The following is a 9,031-nucleotide window of genomic DNA, read 5'->3' on the forward strand; positions in this document are numbered from 1 at the left end:
ATTCAAATTAGAAATTAAAATTAGAAGACAAGAACAATAGAATAATAATAATAAGAAAAGTAGGAATAAAGTAAGATAATAAAGAAAGTGGATTATCTTATCATACACCTATTTTATTTCATTTAGAAAGATGGGCAAGTCCCTTTATTTAATTCTACATTCCTTGCACTTATTAGATAAGATATATATATTAGATATATATACTCGCTTAGATATACTTAGTATTTAGATATACTTAGTATTTAGATATACTTAGTATAATATTTAGATATACTTAGTATTTAGATATACTTAGTATAATATTTAGATATACTTAGTATTTCGATATACTTAGTATAATATTTAGATATACTTAGTATAATATACGAATTATAATATAATTATTATAAGATATATTTATAACTAACTTTATAACTAACAATATAACAATAACAGGTACGAATATTAAATTGAGGTACCCATTTTATGACAATTCCCTCTATTTTTGTGCCTTTAGTAGGCCTAGTATTTCCGGCAATTGCAATGGCTTCTTTATCTTTGTATGTTCAAAAAACTAAGATTTTTTAGATTCGATGGGGCCAAGGCCAAGACCAAATCTTATCTATTTTTTTTTTCACGACTTAGATGCCACGGATATCTATTTAGTAGAATATTGTATAACATCCATCCGGCTTCCCCGAACATAAATGAAAAAGCTCCTCTTATGCATACGTAAACATGATATAGGGGTAAATGAATTATAGCAAGTGGATCGGTACCGGACGAATGTATGAAATTAAAGTCTATATATCTAGTAGATCTGTATAGGGGATCATATAAAGGGGATGATTTTAGATCTAAGCAATTTGATGAATTACTTCTAAAAGTTCATATCAAAATAGCACTAGTTGATGAGAGTTACTTCGGAAACAAAAAAAGTAAAGTCAAATTTTTTTGCTTATTTTCTCAATTCCAATAAAATGCAACTGGATCTAGTATGTATGAGTTGGCGATCAGAATCTATATGGATAGAATTTATAGTGGGGTCTCGAAAAACAAGCAATTTCTGCTGGGCCTTTATTCTTTTTTTTGGTTCATTAGGGTTTTTATTAGTTGGAACTTCTAGTTATCTTGGTAGGAATTTGATATCTTTATTTCCGTCTCAGCAAATAGTTTTTTTTCCACAAGGAATCGTGATGTCTTTCTATGGGATCGCGGGTCTCTTTATTAGTTCCTATTTGTGGTGCACGATTTTTTGGAATGTAGGTAGTGGTTATGATCGATTCGATAGAAAAGAGGGAATAGTATGTATTTTTCGTTGGGGTTTTCCTGGAAAAAATCGTCGCATCTTTCTACGATTCCTTATGAAAGATATTCAGTCCATCAGAATAGAAGTTAAAGAGGGTATTTATGCTCGGCGTGTCCTTTATATGGAAATCAGAGGCCAGGGGGCCGTTCCCTTGACTCGTACTGATGAGAATTTGACTCCACGAGAAATTGAGCAAAAAGCTGCTGAATTGGCCTATTTTTTGCGTGTACCGATTGAAGTCTTTTGAAATGAATTGCAGAATAAATGCTTTCTCGGCAGGAGGAAAAAACTCAAGACAAGAAGCCTCTTTTTTCTATAGCAGAACTAAACTGAAGTTTCTTAAGAATGCCCACTCGAACCAAAGAAGACGTATACGGAAGAGTCATAACATAAAACAAAACTGTTTTTTTTTTTTTGTCCACAAAAATTGTTTTTTATGCGTCTGTAAATGTAAAACCACTCAACTTAATTCAGTAACAAAACAAGCAAGAAATCGAAATAATGGATTCATCTCATATATCAAAGTATTTCGAAATATTTAACTTTTTATTTTCAATATTTGGAGTTGATACGTTAGATACAGATAGATTATATCTTGTAAATTTTCTCTACTTTCCTTTTGTCAATCAGCCCCTCCCCTTTTATCCTTTCTTTTGTGCTCCTTAAGAACTAAACAAGTAGATTTCTTTCTTATAACATAATGATAAATGTAATGATAACTTTTCTGTCTTTTTTTGTCACTCATTTTTGATCATCATAATATTTTTCATAATTTTTTTTTTTTCAATTATTCCCGGACTCTAGACTATATACAGTCTAGATAACCCGCGAAAATTTTTCGACATATTTGATTGATATCTTGATATAGACAGGGAGCTCCTTCGTCTCAAAATCTGAATAGAATAATCTTTATTATTTGAAGCGGTTCTTTCGGGCAGTTATCGAAAGAGGGCAATTGCTTCGAATTTGATCAATTGAGATATCTGGAAACAATAATATATATATATATTTCATTCGAACATTCGAATTCAAAGTGGATTCTTATTTTCTATTTCTGTACTCTTTTTAGATTCAAGGACTAAGCACTGAATCAAAAAAAAAAAAAACAGAGAATAGATTCATGGGCCCCTACCTTATAATTTATCTTATAATTTATAATATAATGAAAGTCATGCTTGATAGAAAGATTAGATCACATAAAGTCAACGAATGAGGTGGGTTCATTAACAATTCACAGATGAAAAAATGGCAAAAAAGAAAGCATTCACTCCCCTTCTATATTTTGCATCTATAGTATTTTTGCCCTGGTGGATCTCTCTCTCATTTAATAAAAGTCTGAAATCTTGGATTACTAATTGGTGGAATACTAGGCAATCCGAAACTTTTTTGAATGATATTCAAGAAAAAAGTATTCTAGAACAATTCATAGAAGTAGAGGAACTCCTCCTGTTGGACGAAATGATAAAAGAATACCCGGAAACACATCTACAAAAACTTCGTATAGGAATCCACAAAGAAACGATCCAATTGATCAAGATGCACAATGAGGATCGTATCCATACGATTTTGCACTTCTCGACAAATCTAATCTGTTTCGTTATTCTAAGTGGTTATTCTATTTTGGGTAATGAAGAACTTGTTATTCTTAACTCTTGGGTTCAAGAATTCCTATATAATTTAAGCGACACAATAAAAGCTTTTTCTATTCTTTTATTAACTGAGTTCTGTGTCGGATTCCATTCGCACCACGGTTGGGAACTAATGATTGGCTATATCTACAAAGATTTTGGATTTGCTCATAATGATCAAATTATATCTGTTCTTGCTTGTACCCTTCCAGTCATTCTAGATACAATTTTTAAATATTCGATCTTTCGTTATTTAAATCATGTATCGCCGTCACTTGTAGTTATTTATCATTCACTGACTGACTGAAAAATGATTCACGGATTCAATTAGAATCTTTCTTACTTTGTATATAAGCAAAGAATGCAAAGTCGTACTTACTTTACTCTTTCTACCCATCAGGGGAATACAATTCCTCCTCTATTTCAGTAAATTTTTTTTTTTTTCAGTAAAAGTAAATAGCAGAATCGTGGATAGGGAACTATACTAGTGACCTACCTAATTTTATTGTAGAAATTTTCGGGATCAATGATTGTACCATGCAAACTAGAAATACTTTTTCTTGGATAAAGGAGGAGATTACTCGATCCATTTCCGTATCGCTCATGATCTATATAATAACCGGGGCATCCATTTCAAATGCATATCCCATTTTTGCGCAGCAGGGGTATGAAAATCCACGAGAAGCAACTGGGCGTATTGTATGTGCCAATTGCCATTTAGCTAATAAACCCGTGGATATTGAGGTTCCACAAGCGGTACTTCCTGATACTGTATTTGAAGCGGTTGTTAGAATTCCTTATGATATGCAACTGAAACAAGTTCTTGCTAATGGTAAGAAAGGGGCTTTGAATGTGGGTGCTGTTCTTATTTTACCGGAGGGGTTTGAGTTAGCCCCACCTGATCGTATTTCGCCCGAGATGAAAGAAAAGATAGGCAATCTGTCTTTTCAGAACTACCGCCCCACTCAGAAAAATATTCTTGTGATAGGTCCTGTTCCTGGTCAAAAATATAGTGAAATCACCTTTCCTATTCTTTCCCCAGACCCTGCTAGTAATAAGGATGTTCATTTCTTAAAATATCCCATATACGTAGGCGGAAATAGGGGAAGGGGTCAGATTTATCCCGACGGGAACAAAAGTAACAATACAATTTATAATGCTACGGCAACAGGTATAGTAAGCAAAATCATACGAAAAGAAAAAGGGGGGTACGAAATAACCATAACGGATGCATTGGATGGACATCAAGTGGTTGATATTATCCCCCCAGGACCAGAACTTCTTGTTTCAGAGGGTGAATCTATCAAACTTGATCAACCATTAACAAGTAATCCTAATGTGGGTGGATTTGGTCAGGGGGATGCAGAAATAGTACTTCAAGATCCACTACGTGTCCAAGGCCTTTTGTTCTTCTTGGCATCTATTGTTTTTGCACAAATCTTTTTGGTTCTTAAAAAGAAACAATTTGAAAAGGTTCAAGTGTCCGAAATGAATTTCTAGATCCGTGGATTTATCAACATCAAATTTGTAAAAAAGAACAAATTCTTCCTGGCAATTAGGTTAGGTATGATGAAAAAAGTATGAAAAGTCTTTTGCTTGTTTATATTCTTTCTCTAGGAATTACTTTTACCGCATTCAAAATCTGTATATTGTGAAGAAGACTATTTGTCTTTACCCCTTCTTTTCTTTTTTCAATCTAAATGGGAGGGGTGTAATTATATCCCTATTGTCAGATTGAAATGTCACAGAATGGGTTTTGTTTTCTAAATTCAATTTGATTAGATACTAAACATAAGATAAGTAAGCGGAGAATAGAAAGGAAGGATAAATGAGGGGAACAAATAATTACAGGGAGTATTCTTCGTCTTCCTAGCCTTCGGCACAAGAAAAGGATGTGTAAAATTCCTTTTCTTGTGTCGAAATAATAACAATTCCGGATCCCATTCGTCAAAGATTTCTATTCTTAGTTTATATTTTTCCAGATTTTTCAGAACCCTTTATTTTTTTAGATTTACTTATAATAGATAATAGATTATAATAGATAATAGAATAAGTAATAAAGTAATCGAATAAGTAATAAGGATAATATAATAAGTATAAAATAAGTATAAATAAGTATAAAATAAGTATAAGTATAAATAAGTATAATATAATATAATAAGTAATGGACAACCAAAAAAAAGAGAAGGAATCCTTTTTTTTATAAATATAAAATAGAAGCAAGGCGATGAACTTATAAAAAAATTTCAAACTTTGATGAAATACTAAAATAAATAGAGTAAGGTTAGACTAGTCTAGAAAGGGTTTGCTTGATATCTGGTCGACAGAAAAAAAAAAGAAATATTAAAATTAAATATTAAAATATTAAAATTAAATATTAAAAAAAATTAAATATTAAAATTAAATATATATTGTGATTGTGTCATCCAGGAAAAGGAAATTGAGTGATTCCTTTTTTTCTTCTAACCTTGAAAGTATCGATAGATACTATCGAAGAACAGATGCTATGAATCAATTAATCGAGTTCATTTTTCAAAAACATCATCGGAAAAAGTGATCTATTTGTTGTCATTTATATTTATACGAACAAAATATTATGATCATTAAGAATTCAACGGGACCCCTCCTCGCGAATCAGACAAAGAAAGAGGAGGCGGGCCCCGTTGAGTTCTTACACTTTCATGCCTATAACTTAGTTCATCCCATTATTACATATTACAGGGACGAACCCAATCCAGAATATGAACCATAAAAGAAAATACCTATTAAACCGATCACAGGAATACCAGTTACCGTACCTATTATCCAAAGAGGAATCCTTCCAGTAGTATCGGCCATTTATCCCGCTTCCCTCCACATTTCATCAAGTGGTCATGCTAAAGACATAAACAGTCATAGATAATTATGAGATGCAATCCTTCCGAATGGGATAAGAGAATTCCTACTATTATTTAGTATTCTACTACTCTTTTTTTCTTAATTGAAGAAATAATTGGAAAATAAAACAGCAAGTACAAAAATGAGTAATAACCCCCAGTAGAGACTGGTACGATTCAATTCAACATTTTGTTCGTTCGGGTTTGATTGTGTCATAGCTCTATAATTAATTCGGATTAGGTTTATCGTTGGATGAACTGCATTGCTGATATTGACCCCAAAAAAGAAACGGTAGGTACAGCTAGTCCGTGAACAGCCAACCATCGCACTGTAAAAATTGGATAGGTTCGATCTATGGTCATTGGGTCCTCCTAAAAAGATCTACTAAATTCATCGAGTTGTTCCAAAGAATCAAAACGGCCGGTTATTAATGGAATTCCTTGTCGGCTCTCTGTAAAATACTCGTTTGGACGAGGGCTTCCAAACACATCATAAGCTAAACCTGTGCTGACGAATAACCAACCCGCAATGAATAGGGAAGGTATAGTAATACTATGAATGATCCAGTATCGAATACTGGTAATAATATCAGCAAAAGAACGTTCTCCTGTGCTTCCAGACATGCTGAGCTCCGCATATTCTTGTAGGGGATCGATTCCGTAAAAGATGAGATCAGTAAACGGAAATTCACTGAAATTCAATCTTTGTGAGATCGTCAATATTGTACCAAAGGTATTTTTAGAGTATACCGAATCAGTATAGCTATCCTTCTTCTGACACAGCAACGCAATTTCAAACAGTATATCGACATGAAGTGCTAGATAATTTCTTTCTTCTTCTTGCTTGTCGATGTATAACCACGTATCATGCGATAGAAAATTCCTCAAATTCCTGGAATATAATATAGGGGATTCTATTATTGGTTTGGGGCTAGAAACGGAAGATCAGGTAACCCGTGAATCCAACAAGTTTATAATAATTCATGAAGGAAATTATCATATTTCCGCAAGTCAATTAGATGCGAAATCTAAAAATTGACTTTTTTTCGTAATTGCATAAGAGGTTTTGTTTTTTGTTGTAAGCCCTCCTTTTTTTATTTTAAGGAATTGCTTAGTCGTCTAGTAACAAGTAAGAGTAGTCGATAGTATTAGATATAGATAAAAAAAAGAGCAAGGAATAAAAAAAAAATTCTACTAATCAATATTTGTGAGGCGGCCTTTCTTGTATTCTTGTATTAGATCCAAAGGTTTTTTCTTGACCTAACTACAAAGATGATGAATCTATTTCTTTTTCTTTTCTACTCTTGTCCTGCCGCTCTATTTTTGTGAATACCGTTTAGAATGATTGATGAATCAAAAAATTTCAATTGAACTTATTCTTTCAATTGGTATTTTTGCTTATCCCCGTCTCTTTTAAAAATTGAAACTTAGGTAAGTGCTTTATAAACATATGTATAAAAAGAACATATTTCATTTAGCTCCTTCATGCCTACTCTAACTAGTTATTTCGGTTTTTTACTAGCGGCTTTAACTATAACCTCAGCTCTATTTATTGGTCTGAGTAAGATACGACTTATTTGAAAATTAATTGAATGAACGAACAATTAATAAAAACAAAGTTTTCTGTCCTATTCCATATATTCTATAGTTCCTTACCGTGTTAATTATCAATTATTAGTTATTGATATTCATGGGCAATAGAGATTAATATTTAGGGATAGATATTACCTTTCTTTTTCTCCTTTCAAATAAATTGAAATGATTGAAGTTTTTCTATTTGGAATCGTCTTAGGTCTAATTCCTATTACTTTGGCTGGATTATTCGTAACCGCATATTTACAATACATACGTGGTGATCAGTTGGACCTTTGATTAATTAACATCTCTTTTTTTGACTGACCCCTTTAATTTTAATTTAATTAATTTAATTCAAGGAGGTCAAATTCGAATTGCTGTTCAATTTTTTTTTTTTTTTTTTTTTTTTCAGTTCGGTGTAATTTTCGACTTAACAAGAGCGGAATCACGCTCTGTAGGATTTGAACCTACGACATTGGGTTTTGGAGACCCACGTTCTACCGAACTGAACTAAGAGCGCTTTCTTATCATAATAAATAAGACTGTAAAAAAGAGGATTCTTTTATTTTATAACCCCAATACATCGTGCACACCTATACTATCATATATCATATATAATATGAGAAAATGATAGATTATGTATGCTTAATTTTAATCAATCTAAAACTAAAATGGCTCCCTCCTTACTGCTCAAAGGAGAAGTAATAGGTAGGGATGACAGGATTTGAACCCGTGACATTTTGTACCCAAAACAAACGCGCTACCAAGCTGCGCTACATCCCTTTCAATTGGCCTACGATGTTATTGTAGAGAATCCCTGTCTTGTTTTCCACACCCTTATTTCATCTATTGATATACAAAAATTATCTTTCCATTTCCTCTTTTTGGTCTCATATCATATAACAACCATATAATGAATAATAAATGAATCTTTTTGGCGGGAATTCTCAGGCAGAAAGGGACCTATTTTGCTGTTTTAAGAAAAGGAAAATCTTATCTATCGAATCATTGTACATTTAAATTTTAATTTTGAATTAGGAATTCCGGGTACAAATATACAAATACAAGTGGTCTTTAACCACACATACATGTGATTATATATGTATTACCATAATGTATGTAATACGATAAAGAAGGAGGATTTTAAATGCGAGATCTAAAAACATATCTTTCCGTAGCACCGGTACTAAGTACTCTCTGGTTCGGTTCTTTAGCGGGTTTATTGATAGAGATCAATCGTTTCTTCCCGGATGCGTTAACATTCCCTTTTTTTTAATTCTAGTTATTGTCGCGGGACGGGGTGAAAAAGATTAGATCGATATACAATCAAATATCTGTGACTAATCTCTCGCCCCCCCTTGACTTTAGTTGTTTTTAGAATTATAATTATATAAGAAATGAATTCTAATTATATAAGAAATAATTCTATTTAGTTTTTTTAGAATTCTAATTATATAAGAATTATATAAAATAAATAAGGAAGGTAGAACGAAAAAAGTGGATTGAACCTCAACAAAACTTGGGTTCAAGCTCCAATTAAATTACTAGTAGAGCGAAAAGAGAAATGTGGCTGGAACAACAGTATCCTACAAGATACTTAAAGAAAATACCGTACTGTGATTCTAAATCGAGTTAGAAATCATTGTATTACTTATTTACTATTA

The 9,031-nt window shown here is 32.3% G+C and overlaps 2 non-coding genes across 2 annotated transcripts; both read right to left on the reverse strand.

The window, feature by feature from the left end:
* Positions 1–7,813: 7,813 nt before the first annotated feature.
* Positions 7,814–7,887, reverse strand: TRNAW-CCA (transfer RNA tryptophan (anticodon CCA)). Its single transcript has one exon. It is a non-coding gene; the product is annotated as a tRNA-Trp (tRNA).
* A 189-nt stretch (positions 7,888–8,076) lies between these two features.
* TRNAP-UGG (transfer RNA proline (anticodon UGG)) lies at positions 8,077–8,150 on the reverse strand. The gene has a single exon. It is a non-coding gene; the product is annotated as a tRNA-Pro (tRNA).
* Between the last annotated feature and the right edge of the window lie 881 nt (positions 8,151–9,031).

This window comes from Durio zibethinus, unplaced genomic scaffold (assembly GCF_047325235.1).
Source record: "Durio zibethinus cultivar Kanyao isolate XHJ-2024 unplaced genomic scaffold, ASM4732523v1 HiC_scaffold_246, whole genome shotgun sequence".
Classification (NCBI taxonomy): domain Eukaryota; kingdom Viridiplantae; phylum Streptophyta; class Magnoliopsida; order Malvales; family Malvaceae; genus Durio; species Durio zibethinus.